Raw genomic sequence first — 17,648 nt, 5'->3', positions numbered from 1 at the left:
TCAATGAGTTGGCATTTGCACCATCTCTTTTCATTGGCTCATCCCTTTTCCACATTCATGTCAGGGCCCTAAAATCCTGGGCCTCACCCACAGGAAGGATCTTTTGTGACAAGTCCTTTTGTTTTCTGAGGTATTCTCAGGTGTTCTCTTAAAACACCTCTCTTGTTTCCCATATTCACCTCAACTTCTTCCAAAACCTTGCAACACTTCCCACGACCTACACAGTAAGATCCAAGCTCCTTACTTAGCCAGCCAGTCACAGTCCGGCTCCATTCTTGCTAAGGGGCTCTTAGAGTACAATCCCTAGACCACCAGCATCAGTGTTACCTGGGAACTTGTTAGAAATGCAACTTCTCGGGGTGCCTGGGTGGCTCAGTGGGTTAAAGCCTCTGCTTTCGGCTCAGGTCATGATCCCAGGGTCCTGGGATCGAACCCCACATCGGGCTCTCTGCTCCGAGGAAAGCCTGCTTCCTCCTCTCTCCCTGCCTGCCTCTCTTGCCTACTTGCAGTCTCTATCTGTCAAATAAATAAATAAAATCTTAAAAGAAAGAAAGAAAGGAAGGAAGAAAGAAAGAAAGAAAGAAAGGAAGAAAGAAAGAAAGAGAGAGAGAGAGAAAGAAAGAAAGAAATGCAACTTCTCAGTCTGCTTCAGAACTATTCCATCAGGAAGGGTGGGGAGGTGTGGAATTCACCAGCATGTGCTCTCACAAGCCTTCTCGGTGATTCTGAGGTTGAAAACCACTATGGTAATGGAGCGACTTGTGACAGTCTCCCCAAAATTCTTCTCATATTGCCGGCTGTGAATTTATCCTCATAGGATCCCACCTGCCAGAAATCACCCTTTCCTTCTGCCCATTCAAATCTTGTGTGGCCTCCAAACCCTGAATCATTTGCTACCTCCTTGACCACCATTGAATCCCCTGTAGGGAATCCTGCCCCTGGTTCTCCACTTGGGTGGGTCCTTTTCCATGATCCCCTTGACACTTCCTCCTGTGTTGGCTTGTGTCCTCTCTCTTGCACGTGGCTGGTAATGACTTAGTAATATTGATTCAAGTAGATTTGCTTTACCTCCAGTGAGCTTAAAAGGTAGCTGAGGAGCTTCTCAGACTACCAACCAGCTAGGACATCATGTTGTTGGTCCCAAATTATTGATGAGGATAAGCAGACGCCCCAGACAGAAATCCAACTGTGACGTATTGGCCCCGAACCAAAGGTGGGTAGGGTGAACTGGTGTGAAAGTCAATCAGGTGGCACCCTCATAAACATTTCTTTCAGGAAATGACTGGGGCTCAGCTGTAGCAACAGATGGATAGTGGGGGTGGGGAATCAGATCCACCAGAGGGAAAGGGCTGGAGCAAAGCACAGGTGCAAGGCTTTTGTTCCCTCGCCTGCTCCCTGCGGGTTTATGGAGCTGTCTGAGAGCACTTCCTTTTCTTTTCAGCTTTATGGCACATGCAATCTACAGGATGCATTAGCTTTCTTGTAATTACTCAAAAAGGAATAAATAGTGAGTTTTGTGTAGAAAATCTAAGAGGGTGTGCCAGGTTCAATTAAATCTTCTACAAAGCCTGTGAGAAGGAACAGTGGGAGGGCGAGATTTAATTTCCCCCCCAGATACTGAAGAGTCTTCCATCGTCCATGGGGAATGCTGTAATGTGTTCATGACAGGAGTATCTATCTTTTTGTTCAAGTGCTGGCTAATTCACTAGAAAATGGTGAGGGAAATGCTTTTTTGTACACATAACTTGATAAGAAGATTCATTAGAAATACTGTTGTAGAATTAATACAATGTTGAATGACTTTTCCATCATTTTTCTTCCTAATAGTTTGTTAATGAGGATGAAAAGCAATTATTTTTATAATAAATTTTCATGTAATTGGTGGCTAGGTGTACTCAATAGAAAATAATGAATGTACTCATTTGAGATGAACTTCTTTGAAAGGAAAGAATAGACTGCAAAGATTTCAGAGGAGTTTATGCTTTGGGCTACAAGCACAAATCGTCCCCCGTCAATCATTACCCACAATTCACAATACTTTCAACAGTGAAGGTGGTCTTATTTCTTTTAAGAGGCATAACTCTTGGAGAGTTCTGCATTTGGAATGAGCTCATGCTGTTGCTTCAGACTTGCAAGCTGCCTACAGCACAGGAAAAAACATGTTTGGTTTTTTTTTTAAGTTGGCCATTTTTAGCCATATAGGCTAAATGAAAAAACCAATCTTCATTAAAATTATGCCACGAAATTTCTTGATATGTGAAAGGAAGCCATTTTCACTAAATGAAATTCCAAACTACTCAGTGCTTGTGGGGGGGCAGGAAGTTCCTAAGTCTTTCTAAGAATTTTTATTTTTAATCCCCTGCCCAAGAGGCTCCTGAAGAGAATAATCTCCCAATATTTATAGATTGTGATCCCAATAACCAATAACCATTTAAAACCTTCTAGGAGACTGCGCTGGTTTGTTTCTCTGAAGACTCACTCATTTCTAGGTCCTAGAAAAAAGTTTCAAATATCCATGAGAACAGAATGTTTGGAGCACTTGCTAGTTTCTGTTTATCTCTTCAGTATAACTATTTTCACTCTCACATTTCCCTCTTACATATGCAACTTTGGGGTTCTTTCTTCAGCCCCTCCAATATTCCCTTAGAGTTCTTTCTGCTCTTGATAGAGAGCAGTCTTCTCAGGGAGCTGTGGGATGCCAGGACGGGTACGGAGTTTTACTGAGGCATGTCTGTGGGTATGCGTTCTAGATGATGACAGAAAGGCACAGGAACATAGTTTCTATTCCTTCTAGAGGGGAAAATCCTTTGAAGACTATGAGAAAGGTTGGAAGGCTAGATTGGCCTTTGGAGATAGCAGACCTTGTCAGGTCTCAATTTTTATTCATTTCTTTCTGCAGTTTTGCAAAAGAGGAGCTGAACTGTTAGCTTTATGAATTAATTCTAGTCATGCTGCTTCATTTGTTTTCTTCTTCATATTTCAGAAATGCATTGGAATTTCTTTTTCTTTTGAATTTTTTTTTCCTACATGGCTCTTGTCTGCTTTTCTCCTGAGACGTGGCCATCTTCAATGACAGATGGTTTTTAATAAATCCTTGGACGACAATCAGATAGATCTCTAAGAGAATCTCACCAGGCCAGGTGTCAATTTGATGGGAAATTACTTTGCTGTACTCAGCAGCCTGAGAATCACAACTCCAGTTTGTGGGGTAAAGCTTGACAGTGATATTGTGAAATCCTATATTACTAATGCCTGTATTCATGATTCACTTGGTTCTACCAAGCCTTGCATTCATAATTCCATTCTTTATTTATTTGAATATACTTTCCAGAACAATACACTTATTGCTTTCCTTTATGCGAAGGCGCTTTGCCCCTCCTGTCTGTCTCCACCTTTCAGTCACTATCATCCTAATTCACACCTCCTTCCCTTTTTCCTGTTTGTTGTCCCCATCTCCCCCACAATATTCTGTTTCTGCATACTCTCATCAAATTAATCTTCCAAAATTGAAGCTCTGTCATATTTTTTTTTCTTTGCTTGCAAACCTTCAGTTTTGCTTTATCGCGTGATGAACATATAGCCAGCCTCCGAGGTTCTACAGATGAACCAGTGTTTCCTCTCCTATCGCCCACTTCCCCTGCCCCCCAAGCTTCCATAACCTTCAGCCGTAGGAAACACACCCTCCCTTCCCACGTCCACACCTTTGCTCAAGCTGCCTACACAAGGGTTGGCAAGCTGTGCCCTGAGGAATTTGGTCTACACGCTCTTTTGTTCAGCACCCTCAGCTAAGAGTAGTTTTTACATGTTTAAAAGGCAGAGGAGAAAGAGGGTAAGTATACAGTAGAGACGGGATGTGACCTGCAAACCTTAAAATATTTATTACCTGGCCCTTTACAAAACAAGTTCGCCAATCCTTGGCTTAGAGAACACCCCTCTCTCACTTTTTGCTGCCACTACTCTCTCATTCGTCACCGCGGCCTGGGCTCAATGCAGCCTCTCACATCCCTTTTCTGCACCACTGCCCAAATGTCTCCTTCTGGGAGACATTTTGGGTTCTCCCAGAGCACTTATCTTTCTCTGTTATACAGTAATTATGTGTGTAAATTTTTATTAAGCTCGAAGCACCTTGAGAACGTGGGACTATTTCTTATTTTTAAATTCTTAAAAAAATTTTACAAATTCTTTCCAGCATTCCAGCATCTAGTAAAATGAGTTATAGACCAAATAAACTTTGTAAATATTTGTAACTGAATTTATTAGGGTCAAGTAAATACAAACCATTTCCTGGGTAAAAAAGGGATGAGAGATTTCCTCTTTGCTTGGGCCTCAGTGTTTGCTGTTTCAAAGCAGCAGTATTCACTGGAGTTGGGGGGTGGGGCGGTGTTCCAGAATTCAGTGTAAGCGTGAGCCTGGAATTGGGTGAGCCCACAGGGGCCGCTTGAAATTCTCTCTGGCCAAAGAAACAACAAATGCAAATTGCTAATACAGATGCTAGAGATGTTACTGCTTACTCCACAGTGCCCTCAGGTTTTCTGAGTTTACTATTTAATAGTTGGGTGAAGAATTTGCTACTCTCAGTGTAATTGATCTGGACCATTCTTTCTATGAATTTGCCTGTTGGCATTTAGAGGTAAAAGTTCTGGAATTGCGAGGATCAAAAGTTTGTCAAGCCAGCGGCTCCGTGAAGCACTGTCTGTCAGTCAGCAGACCTACACACATTTGTTAGAAGTTATGGCATAATTTGATCATATATGAGGATAGAATCCAGAAGTTGGTATCTGGGGTCACAGGATTAATATGTTGCTAAAGAAACAAGTGGAGCTGATCTTACAAGCAATGTTAAGTTTGGTCATTCGTTAGACTCAGTATGTCTCAGTGATTTTTGCTGAACCAGTAAGTTAAGTATAGGAAGCATCCTTCAGAGAGGAAACAAAACTAATGGGGGCTCCAAGGAGAAACATGGACTTTACAACACAAGAAGAGCCGGCATATTTCAGACAGACTTCAGAGAAGTCAGCATGGTCATCTCTGTGAAGATCTCACCTCATTCTTGGCAAATCCAGAAAGGAACACACACACACACACACACACGCACACACACACACACACACACACACACACTCCAGAACTATGAGATAAAGTCCAAAGATATATATTAGGAAAACTCATGTCATATAGCCAGAAGAAAAGCTTATATTAGAGTTGACAAAGGAAGCAAAACACCAAAGCCAGGAATAGAGAGCCAAATACCAAATACCAGGTCTAAGGAGTGAAGCCAGACAATCGTTTAGAAACAAATATCCACATCAGAGGTTGGAAGATTGGCTGCAGCTCCGGATTCGGAGGGTGAGGCAGAGAAAAGAGAGCGGATCAGGACGAAGGCTGTACCCCATCTGAAGTTGTCAAATACATGATGTCAGAACATGGGAAAGAATTTTCAGACCAAGATCTTTAAAAATTAGGGATCGTCTAGGGAGACTGCATCCAGATACCAATATACAGCTCTAGAAGTTTAAGCACCAATGACATTTTCCTAGATAACCACAATACCATTGTCACATCTAAAAAATTAACAAAACAGTGATTATTTAACATTATCTAGTACCCACTCCACTTGCTGATTTTCTCAATTGTTTTTAAAATAGTAAAAGAGAAATTCTTTACACATATCTTTTTTTAATTTTTTAATTTTTATTTTTTTATTAATTAATTTATTTTTTTTATCCCCAAGGGTACAGGTCTGTGAATCGCCAGGTTTACACATTTCACAGCACTCATCATAGGACATACCCTCCCTGATGTCCATATCCTCATCACCCTCTCCTGTCCCCGCTCCCCCCAGCAACCCTCAGTCTGTTTTTTGAGATTGAGTCTTTTATGGTTTGTCTCCCTCCGAAACCACCTTCTTTCATTTTTTCTTTTCCTACTCCCAACCCCCCCACATTGCATCTCCACTTCCTCATATCAGGGAGATCATATGATAGTTGTCTTTCTCCGATTGACTTATTTCGCTAAGCATAATACCCTCTAGTTCCATCCATGTTGTCGCAAATGGCAAGATTTCATTTCTTTTGATGGCTGCATAGTATTCCATTGTGTATATATACCACCTCTTCTTTATCCATTCATCTGTTGATGGACATCTAGGTTCTTTCCATAGTTTGGCTATTGTGGACATTGCTACTATAAACATTCAGGTGCACGTGCCCCTTTGGAGCACCACGTTTGTATCTTTAGGATATATACCCAGTAGTGCAATCGCTGGGTCATAGGGTAGCTCTATTTTCAGTTTTTTGAGGAATCTCCACACTGTTTTCCAGAGTGGTTGCACCAGCTTGCATTCCCACCAACAGTGTAGGAGGGTTCCCCTCTCTCCGCATCCTCGCCAGCATCTGTCATTTCTTGACTTGTTAATTTTAGCCATTCTGACTGGTGTGAGGTGGTATCTCATTGTGGTTTTGATTTGTATTTCCCTGATGCCGAGTGATGTGGAGCATTTTTTCATGTGTCTGTTGGCCATCTGGAAGTCTTCTTTGCAGAAATGTCTGTTCATGTCCTCTGCCCACTTCTTGATTGGATTATTTGTTCTTTGGGTGTTGAGTTTGCTAAGCTCTTTATAGATTTTGGATACTAGCCCTTTATTGGATATGTCGTTTGCAAATATCTTCTCCCATTCTGTCACTTGTCTTTTAGTTTTGTTCACTGTTTCCTTTACTGTGCAAAAGCTTTTGATCTTGATGAAATCCCAGTAGTTCATTTTTGCCCTTGCTTCTATTGTCTTTGGCGATGTTCCTAGGAAGAAGTTGCTGCGGTTGAGGTCAAAGAGGTTGCGGCCTGGGTTCTCCTCAAGGATTTTGATGGATTCCTTTCTCACATTGAGGTCCTTCATCCATTTTGAGTCTATTTTTGTGTATGGTGTAAGGAAATTGTCCAATTTCATTTTTCTGCATGTGGCTGTCCAATTTTCCCAGCACCATTTGTTGAAGAGACTGTCTTTTTTCCATTGGACATTCCTTCTTGCTTTGTCGAAGATAAGTTGACCATAGAGTTGAGGGTCTATTTATGGGCTCTCTATTCTGTTCCATTGATCTATGTGTCTGTTTTTGTGCCAGTACCATACTGTCTTGATGATGACAGCTTTGTAATAGAGCTTGAAGTCTGGAATTGTGATGCCACCAAAGGAATTTTTCAATATTCCTTTGGCTATTCGAGGTCTTTTCTGGTTCCATATAAATTTTAGGATTGTTTGTTCTATTTCTTTGAAAAAAAATGGATGGGATTTTGATAGGGATTGCATTAAATGTGTAGATTGCTTTAGGTAGTATAGACATTTTCCCAATATTTGTTCTTCCAATCCAGGAGCATGGAACATTTTTCCATTTCTTCATGTCTTCCTCAATTTCTTTCATGAGTACTTTATAGTTTTCTGAGTATAGATTCTTTGCCTCTTTGGTTAGGTTTATTCCTAGGTATCTTATGGTTTTGGGTGCAATTGTAAATGGGACTGACTCTTTAATTTCTCTTTCTTCTGTCTTGTTGTTAGTGTAAAGAAATGCAACTGGTTTCTGTGCATTGACTTTATATCCTGACTACTGAATTTCTGTACAAGTTCTAGCAGTTTTGGAGTGGAGCCTTTTGGGTTTTCCACATATAGTATCATACCATCTGCAAAGAGTGATAGTTTGACTTCTTCTTTGCCGATTTGGATGCCTTTAATTTCTTTTTGTTGTCTGGTTGCTGAGGCTAGGAATTCTAGTACTATGTTGAACAGCAGTGGTGATAACGGACATCCTTGCTGTGTTCCTGACCTTAGCGGAAAAGCTTTCAGTTTTTCTCCATTGAGAATGATATTTGCGGTGGGTTTTTCATAGATGGCCTTGATAATATTGAGGTATGTGCCCTCTATCCCTACACTTTGAAGAGTTTTAATCAGGAAGGGATGCTGCACTTTGTCAAATGCTTTTTCAGCATCTATTGAGAGTATCATATGGTTCTTGTTCTTTCTTTTATTAATGTATTGTATCACATTGATTGATTTGCAGATGTTGAACCAACCTTGAAGCCCTGGAATAAATCCCACTTGGTCGTGTGAATAATCCTTTCAATGTGTTGTTGGATCCTATTGGCCAGTATTTTGGTGAGAATTTTCGCATCTGTGTTCATCAAGAATATTGGTCTGTAGTTCTCTTTTTTGATGGGATCCTTGTCTGGTTTTGGGATCAAGGTGATGCTGGCCTCATAAAATGAGTTTGGACGTTTTCTTTCCATTTCTATTTTTTGGAAAAGTTTCAGGAGAATAAGAATTAATTCTTCTTTAAATGTTTGGTAGAATTCCCCCGGGAAGCCATCTGGCCCTGGACTTTTGTTTGTTTAGAGATTTATGATGACTGTTTCAATCTCCTTACTGGTTATGGATCTGTTCAGGTTTTATATTTCTTCCTGCTTCAGTTGTGGTAGTTTATATGTCTCTAGAAATGTATCCATTTCTTCCAGATTGTCAAATTTGCTGGCATAGAGCTGTTCATAGTATGTTCTTATAATTGTTTGTATTTTTTGGTGTTGGTTGTGATCTCTCCCCTTTCATTCATGATTTTATTTATTTGGGTCCTTTCTCTTTTCTTTTTGATAAGTCTGGCCAGGGGTTTGTCAATCTTATTAATTCTTTAAAAGAACCAGCTCCTAGTTTCGTTGATTTGTTCTATTTTTTTTTTTTTAGTTTCTATTTCATTGATTTCTGCTCTGATCTTTATGATTTCTTTTCTCCTGCTGGGTTTAGGGTTTCTTTCTTGTTCTTTCTCCAGCTCCTTTAGGTGTAGGGTTAGGTTGTGTATTTGAGACCTTTCTTGTTTCTTGAGAAAGGCTTGTACCGCTATATATTTTCCTCTCAGGACTGCCTTTGTTGTGTCCCACAGATTCTGAACCGTTGTGTTTTCATTATCATTTGTTTCCATGAATTTTTTCAATTCTTCTTTAATTTTCTGGTTGACCCATTCACTTTTTAGAAGGATGCTGTTTAGTCTCCATGTATTTGGGTTCTTTCCAAATTTCCTCTTGTGATTGAGTTCTAGCTTCAGAGCATGTGGTCTGAAAATATGCAGGGAATGATCCCAATCTTTTGATATCAGTTGAGACCTGATTTATGACCCAGGATGTGGTCTATTCTGGAGAATGTTCCATGTGCACTAGAGAAGAATGTATATTCTGTTGCTTTGGGATGGAATGTTCTGAGTATATCTGTGATGTCCATCTGGTCCAGTGTGTCATTTAAGGCCTTTATTTCCTTGTTGATCTTTTGCTTAGATCATCTGTCCATTTCAGTGAGGGGACTGTTAAAGTCCCCTACTATTATTGTATTATTGTCGATGTATTTCTTTGATTTTGTTATTAATTGGTTTATATAGTTGGCTGCTCCCATGTTAGGGGCATAGATATTTAAAATTGTTAGGTCTTCTTGTTGAGTATGATATAGTGTCCTTCCTCATCTCTTATTATAGTCTTTGGCTTAAAATCTAATTGATCTGATGTAAGGATTGCCACCCCAGCTTTCTTTTGATGTCCATTAGCATGGTAAATTGTTTTCCACCCCCTCACTTTAAATCTGGAGGTGTCTTCAGGTCTAAAATGAGTTTCTTGTAGGCAGCATATTGATGGGTTTTGTTTTTTTATCCATTCTGATACCCTGTGTCTTTTGATTGGGGCATTTAGCCCATTAACATTCAGGGTAACTATTGAGAGATATGAATTCAATGCCATTGTATTGCTTGTAAGGTGACTGTTACTGTATATTGTCTCTGTTTCTTTCTGATCTACTATTTTAGGGTCTCTCTTTGCTTAGAGGACCCCTTTCAATATTTCCTGTAGAGCTGGTTTGGTGTTTGCAAATTCTTTCAGTTTTTGTTTGTCCTGGAAGCTTTTAATCTCTCCTTCTATTTTCAATGATAGCCTAGCTGGATATAGTATTCTTGGCTGCATGTTTTTCTCGTTTAGTCCTCTGAATATATCATGCCAGTTCTTTCTGGCCTGCCAGGTCTCTGTGGATAGGTCCGCTGCCAATCTAATGTTTTTACCCTTGTATGTTACAGACTTCTTTTCCCGGGCTGCTTTCAGGATTTTCTCTTTGTCGCTAAGACTTGTAAATTTTACTATGAGATGACTATTTTTATTGAATTTGAGTGGCGTTCTTAGCATCTCCTGGATTTTGATGTTTGTTCCCTTTGCCATATTAGGAAAATTCTCTACAATAATATTCTCCAGTATACCTCCTGCTCCCCTCTCTCTTTCTTCTTCTTCTGGAATCCCAATTATTCTAATGTTGTGTCGTCTTATGGTGTCACTTATGTCTCGAATTCTCTCCTCGTGGTCCAGTATTTGTTTGTCTCTCTTTTGCTCAGCTTCTTTATTCTTTGTCATTTGGTCTTCTATGTCACTAATTCTTTCTTCTGCCTCATTTATCCTAGCAGTAAGAGCTTCCATTTTTGATTGCACCTCATTAATAGCTTTTTTAATTTCAACTTGGTTAGATTTTAGTTCTTTTATTTCTCCAGAAAGGGCTTTTATCTCTCTGGAGAGCGTTTCTCTAATATCTTCTATGCCTTTTTTGAGCCTGGCTAGAACCTTGAGAATAGTCATTCTGAACTCTAGATCTGTCATATTAGTAATGTCTGTATTGATTAGGTCCCCAGACTTCGGTACTGCCTCTTGCTCTTTTTTTTTTGTGGTGAGTTTTTCTGCCTTGTCATTTTGTCCAGATAAGATTTGCTTTCTCCTCCTCTGGAATTCCGCTGTTTTCCTTGGTGAGTGAAGTTGGTCTTGGCTGGGTTTCATGTTGACTTTCTGGGGGAGGGGCCTGTTGTAGTGATTCTCAAATGTCTTTGCCCCAGGCGGAATTGCACCGCCCCTACCAGGGGCCGGGCTAAGTAATCTGCTCGGGTTTGCTTTCGGGAGCTTTTGTTCCCTGAGTGCTTTCCGTAGAGTTCCGGAAGACGGGAATGAAGATGGCGGCCTCCCAATCTCTGGCCTGGAGGAGCCGAGAGCTCGGGGTCCCGCTCCTCAGTGCACCCTCAGAGAAAAGCGCCCAACCGTCCCCGTCTCCCTGGCCTCTGGCTGTGCTTGGGGGAAAGCGCTCAATCGCTCGCACTTGGAGAAAAGCACCCGGTCGCTTCTGTCTCCGGGGCCTCCGGCCACGCTCCGAGCTCACCCAGCCTGCGACTGGTTCAAGGTAACCACGAGCTGAGAGCTCACTCCTCGGCTTTGTCGCTGTTGCCGGCTTCCCCACTCTAATAACTGCGAGCTCTGCAACACTCAGACACCCCCAGACCTTCTGTGACTTCGTGGGACCTGGGGTTATGCTGCCCCTGCATGGGCTTCCCCCCGGTTTAGCCTCTGGAGCGATGTCCCTCCATGGAGCAGACTTTTAAAAGTCCTGATTTTGTGCTCCATTGCTCCGCTGCTTGCAGGGAGCTGGCCCCTCCCCCAGCGGTCTATCTTCCCGTCCCTTTGGATTCACTTCTCCGCAGGTCCTACCTTTCAGAAAGTGATCGTTTTTCTGTTTCTAGAATTGTTGCTCTTCTTATCTTCGATTTCCCATTGGATTGGTAGGTATTCGCAATGGTTAGATAAGCTATCTAGCTGATCTCCTGCTACCTGATATCGTCTCAGCCTGCTACTTCTCCGCCATCTTGACTCGCACCCCCCCTTCATCCATTTTGAGTCTATTTTCCTGTGTGGTGTAAGGAAATAGTCCAATTTCATTTTTCTGCATGTAGCTATCCAATTTTCCCAGCACCATTTGTTGAAGAGGCTGTCTTTTTTCCATTGGACATCCTTCCTGCTTTGTCGAAGATAAGTTGACCATAGAGTTGAGGGTCTATTTCTGGGCTCTCTATTCTGTGCCATTGATCTATACACATTTCTTTTTTTAAAAGATTTTATTTAATTTTAGAGAGAGAGAGAGAGCATGAACAGGGAGAGAAGCAGAGGGAGGGGAGAGAGAATCTGAAGCTGACTCCGTGCTGAGCGTGGAGCCTGATGCAGACTCAATCCCAACCCTGAGATCGTGACCTGAGCTGAAACCAGGAGTTGGACACTTAACCAACTGAACCACCCAGGCTCCGCTACACATTTCTTACGGTGACATATTTTCAAAGACTGTGATGGAGCCTAATGTTTATTGATTTTATGTTCCATCTGTAGGAGTTGCAAATAAATATTTTCAGAATCCCATGGTGACAGAAACAGTAGCATGATGTCATAGCTAGGCTCCAGCAAGGTCAGGAGCTGGACTCAGTTTGTATCAATGGAAATGCAAGGGAGAAAGAGGGCAGAACTACCCCAAGGTGAATAAGCAACTGCCTACGCAGGGCTCTCAAGGTCAAAACAATCCTCTTCTAAACCTCCTTAACAACTTCTCCACCTATCCTGTCCTGTTAGCCTCTCCCTATTACCCGGGTGAAGCAAACACCAGCATGGGGCAGCAAAGACCCAAATCACATTGTTCTGGCTGGTACTTCCCAACCTAGCGTCCTTTCTTACTAGTGATCTAGCCTCCTGCCCTCTTTGTTCCAAGTCATATACTATGTGTTTGCTGCTTGGCTCACCTCTTGCTCTTTTTCATTCCACTTAGACATTCTGACTCCTCCTTGCTCAGACTCCATGTATGGTTCCATTTCCTCTCGCCTTAATTCCGAGTACCTCTAAATTTGGGATCTCTACCCATTGCTTCACTGTCCCTGACTCATGATCCTTAACAATTGCACCTTTGGCTTCCAAACACTTATTTTTTTTGTAATTAAGATAAATTTTATTATTATTATTATTTTTTTTTTTTTGAGAGAGAGAGAGAGCACAAGTAGGGAAAAGGGGCAAAGGGAGAGAGAGAAGCAGGCTCCCCAATGAGCAGGGAGCTCAATGCATGGCTTGATTCCAGGACCCTGGGATCAGGACTTGAGCTGAAAGCAGACACTTAACCGCTCCACCAACTGAGCCACCCAAGCACTGCTAGTGTCCAAATTCTTACAACACAGAGAACCTTAATCTCTGCTTCCACTGCCCAGCCAACCTCTTCACTACACCTTCACAAGAGACCTTGAGCTAGAATGACCTCGCTAAGCCACTCCTGAATTCTTGACCCACACAAACTCTGAGATAATAAATGTTTGTGTCTTAGGCTGCCAAAAACAGGGTACTTTTGATAGGTGGCAGTAGATAACTTCATTTCTTTCTACATTTACCCATTTGATCCAACAAGAATTATTGAGCTCTGTTGGCTCAGTTGCCAAGCAGTCTGTGGCAGGGAGCACAGTACAAGCACCCAGGATGGAAGACAGCAGTGACACCTCAGGACTTCTCGCCACACATGGGCAACTCTCAACTTGAGTTGCAGGACAGCCCCTATTTCCAAAGAAGCTGTGTTTAATAAGGCATCCCTACCAAGGGGTGGGTGTCCTATTGTTTGAAGTATTTTAGGGACAGAGATTGTAGCAATTCTCCAAGATTTGTTCTCATATCTTATTACTTCTTTGAGGAAGTCTATCACCTTCCTTAGGCAAAGTTCATGCCGTGATCTGAGTCCCCTTTATTTCTGTCGCTTCTTTGCTAAAGACAGAGGTAACAACCCTTCCCTGACTCTGGATTACCCAGCTCAGCGACTAAGTAGTTAATTTGTAAAGGGCACAGATCCCACTGTGCTAAGCACAACAGAAATAAATAATGCATATCTATGTGTCTCTTATCTGCTCCTATCCAACTGTATTGTGTGGATGAGAGATTTAATCAATCCCAATTTGGGCTCAAAGACCAGCCTGGTGATGCAGTGTTATTGCCTTTTGGTACAAGCATACTTCTTCCAGTATGTAATTCTCTTTAATACTCAGACCCACAGGAGAAAACTTCTAAGAGGCATCAGCCTGAATTTCCTGCATTTGTTTGCTCACATATCCCTCTTGATACATTTTTGATGCCAACTCTGATGTATGATTCTACTTCTTCAATAGAAGGCATTTTAAATTAAGCATGATCTTACATGATACTTGCATAGACTCTACTGTGGCTTTGAAGTCTTGGATAAATTATTATAGTCACGGCACATCTCTCAGGCCACTATAATAGACAGTCAAGGGGAAAGCATATTCTTTAAATCAGCTGAAATTTTTCTTTCCAGTAGAAAATTATTTGTAACTCTATGCAAGCACGTTCTTCCAGAACCAGCTTTTAAAGCAAGTTTACAGAAGATTCAGGTATACCAGCTGTTTCTTAAAAGACCTACTGACTACAAGTTGCATAAATCAGACTCCCTAAATATAGATATATAGATAGTTTTTCCAAGTGAAATTCCTTCGCCTTTTTGTCACAGAGCAAAAATGAATCATTTTCTTTGCAGATTCACTTTTCAGCTACCCAAAAATGTATAATGTTTGAACACTGGAATTATTCCAGAGTTGTCAGACATTTAAAAAAAATAATTTCAGAGACTGGGGTCCCAGTGAGTATGAGAGAAGAAAAATGGATCTTTGGAAACTAATTTTAGCCCTTGTGGCAGAGGATGCAATTATCCAATATGAACATGTTTCTTAAAAATAACCCTGGGCAAAACTGTGGCCTTGTGGTAAATTGAAATACCTTTTACTGAAGACAATCAAGCTTCATATATATTTAGCATTTTGGGTGGGACAGAAATCCGAGTCTATTGGATGAGACTATTAACAAAACTCAGTCCTGTTTTAGTTGAAGGCAAGTTGTCAAAAAGATAGTAAGTCCAAAGAAATAACGTAAGTTCACATTTATTTTTAATTTTCAATTTCTCTACACAGTAGGGTCTTATTCTTAAGAGGCAAAAAATCACATTTCATAAAAGAATCAATTCATAGACCAGCTCTGTAAGACAGGTTATGTTGACAGAAAGATGGGCTGAGGAGGGTGGAGAATGTCTTTCTGCACTCAAAATTCAGTGTGTGTTAATTTTGGAGGGAAATTATTTATGTTACCACTGCAAATGTTTAACTTATAAAAGCCATGCTGTGTAAGAGAGAAAGGCCAATGGGTAAGGCTTATCCAGCAAAAATATCTGGTTCTAAAGTTTATAATTGGATTTGTTTTGATAAAAGAACAAAAATATATATTTTAAACATTTTTTTTAAATGCCAGAAGTGTTTTGTTTTGTTTAAAGAGGAATCTATTTAAACTCAGAATTTACAGAAAAAGCTCACTCTGGAAATGAATTTTGATTAACTTCTTTCACAAAGAGTAATTAAGGCAAATAAATACTCTTTCCATCTAATGCATTAGCTATTAGCCATATGTGCTATTTAGACTTAAATTATTTAACATAAACTTAAAATTTCAGTTTCTCAGTTGCATGTCCCACTTTCCAAAAACCTATTGTAACTAGTGGCTACATATGAAATAGCACACATTTAGAACAGTTCTATCATTACAGAAAGTTCTACTGAACTTTCAGCTCTATACCCAACCTGGAGAGCCAAAAATAGGTCACATCGACAACTGTTACATAAATTCATTATCTAAGAGATGGCATAGGTAGTTTATTGCAAACAGTAGAGATTTTAAAAAATAGAGAGCCACCTAAAGATTCTTTACCACATAATGCTATAAAAGTGATGAGGCAACCCACTGAAGATATAATTTCTGTTTTGAATTGTGTTGTTGGTAGTACTAGAAATTATTTACTTGTTGCTTCAGCAAGATAGATGCCAGAAGTTCCTTTGGATTATCCTGGGTAGGATGACTGACCAGGGCAGTGGAGAAAGTACTTCCCATTAAAAATAATCTGGGCCCTTCTCAAAGATAAGCAAGTTCTGTTTCCTAAAGAAGGGTATGGAGTGAGCTCTCTGTGTCTTGTTAGGAAAGAACAGAGACTAGATAACTCTTCCCCAGCCTCCCTGACGTTCTGAGACTGGAGAAGGGGAGAGTTGTTGCACATTCTGTCATGGGCTGACCCTCTAATCAGCTCAAGCATAGCACCTCTGGACAGAAGACTTAGCTGCATGGGCACTTAGATGATGTCCAGGGATCCCAGAGAAGACACCTTAGGTCAAGGCCACCTACAGATGTGGCCTCCTTTGAAAGTTTAGGCTGACCTCGAGCTTGGCAGAAATTGGTTGATGGTAACTTCCCTGCATCTCTGGACTGTCAAGTGACTCTTAAAAGGGACAGTATGTGGCAGCAAGGAGCAATGACCACAAGGCAACAGCAGATCTTAAGACCCAAAGTTCTTCTCCAGATAGAAGTGAAAGTAGATGGACCTCTTTGTTGGATGAGAAACTACAACAGGTTTTGGATGAGCAAAGAGATTGAGGGAGTCCCAGGAATGTATGGTAGGATTTCCTTCTCATCTGGGATGTAGGGGGTTAAGCAATTTTAATTTAACCTGGGAAAGAGAAAACAGATCTCCTGTCACTTGTATCCTCAGTGTGGCAGAGCAGTTGATACTTATTTCATGAAGACATGGGCAGCTGTAGTCTAACAGCTCACCCCTGAATAGTGTGTATAAATGTCCCATATTTAGAAATACTCCAATTGGCAGGAGACCCAAATAACCAGTAAATATGTAGATGGGGCATGCCTACTTGCTGAGAAAAGTTAATTCAAGGATTGAAACAATAAAAGTTAATTTTAAAACACCTTTTAAGTAAATATTAAAAATTTAAAAATATATTTAAGTTCCAGTAATTTAATTTTTATTAACAATTTCCAAACTCACAATATTTCAACAAGTAACATACTTGCTAATATTGGCTTTTTTGTTTACTAGGCTCTAAATGAAGTTTTTCAGTTCATTTGGGCAGATTTTATCTGCATTACAAGTAACTGGCCTTTGTACATGTTCTGTACATAACAGACTTTGTATATGTATTAAAATTCACAGAATAATTGCCCTATTTTCAGATGAGTTAATTCATCTTTAAAATTGCAGTGGGAGTTTTTGTTGACTTAGATTTTAGAAAATAGCTCTATTAATTTAAAATATTTTTATGATTGTCAGAAAATGACTTTTTAAATTATAGTGATCTAAAATATTGGGTTCATTTTAATTCACATGCCTCTCAGAAATTTAACTCCTTTATTTTATAATTATACAATTATATTTACTTTTGTACATACACTATGGGGTGCCTGGGTGACACAGTCAGTTAAGTGTTGGACTCTTTGTTTTCTGCTTGGGTAATAATCTCCAGGCCATGGGATCAAGCCCCACAATAGGCTCAATGCTCAGAGTGCAGTCTGCTTGGGATTCTCTCTCTCCCTCTCCTTCCACTACCACCCCCCCACCCCACCCCCGCTTTCATGCTCTTTCTCAATCTCTCTCTCACTTTCAAATAAATAAAATCTTTTTTAAAAACAAAATATTGAGACCGCCGAGACCGTGTCCACCCCGCGAGCACAGGCCCCTCGCCCTCGCCCGCTGCCACCGCCAGTTTACACCACCCCCAGTTTGCCATGGATGACGATATCGCTGCTCTGGTGGTTGACAACAGCTCCGGCATGTGCAAAGCTGGCTTCACAGGTGACAATGCCCCCCACCCAGGCCGTCTTCCCTTCCATCGTGGGGCGCCCACGGCACCAGGGTGTGATGGTGGGCATGGGCCAGAAGGACTCCTATGTGCGCAAGGAGACCTAGAGCAAGAGGGGCA

General features: G+C 40.8%; 1 pseudogene; it reads left to right on the top strand.

Annotated features, from left to right (window-relative positions):
• Positions 1–17,454: 17,454 nt before the first annotated feature.
• The window catches only part of LOC111148484, a 1,129-nt pseudogene continuing 935 nt past the window's right edge, over positions 17,455–17,648 (top strand).

The sequence above is a fragment of the Enhydra lutris genome, unplaced genomic scaffold (genome assembly GCF_002288905.1).
Source record: "Enhydra lutris kenyoni isolate GAN:26980312 unplaced genomic scaffold, ASM228890v2 scaffoldscaffold1, whole genome shotgun sequence".
In the NCBI taxonomy this organism is placed as follows: Eukaryota; Metazoa; Chordata; class Mammalia; order Carnivora; family Mustelidae; genus Enhydra; species Enhydra lutris.
This window is presented reverse-complemented; position numbering and strand designations above follow the sequence as displayed.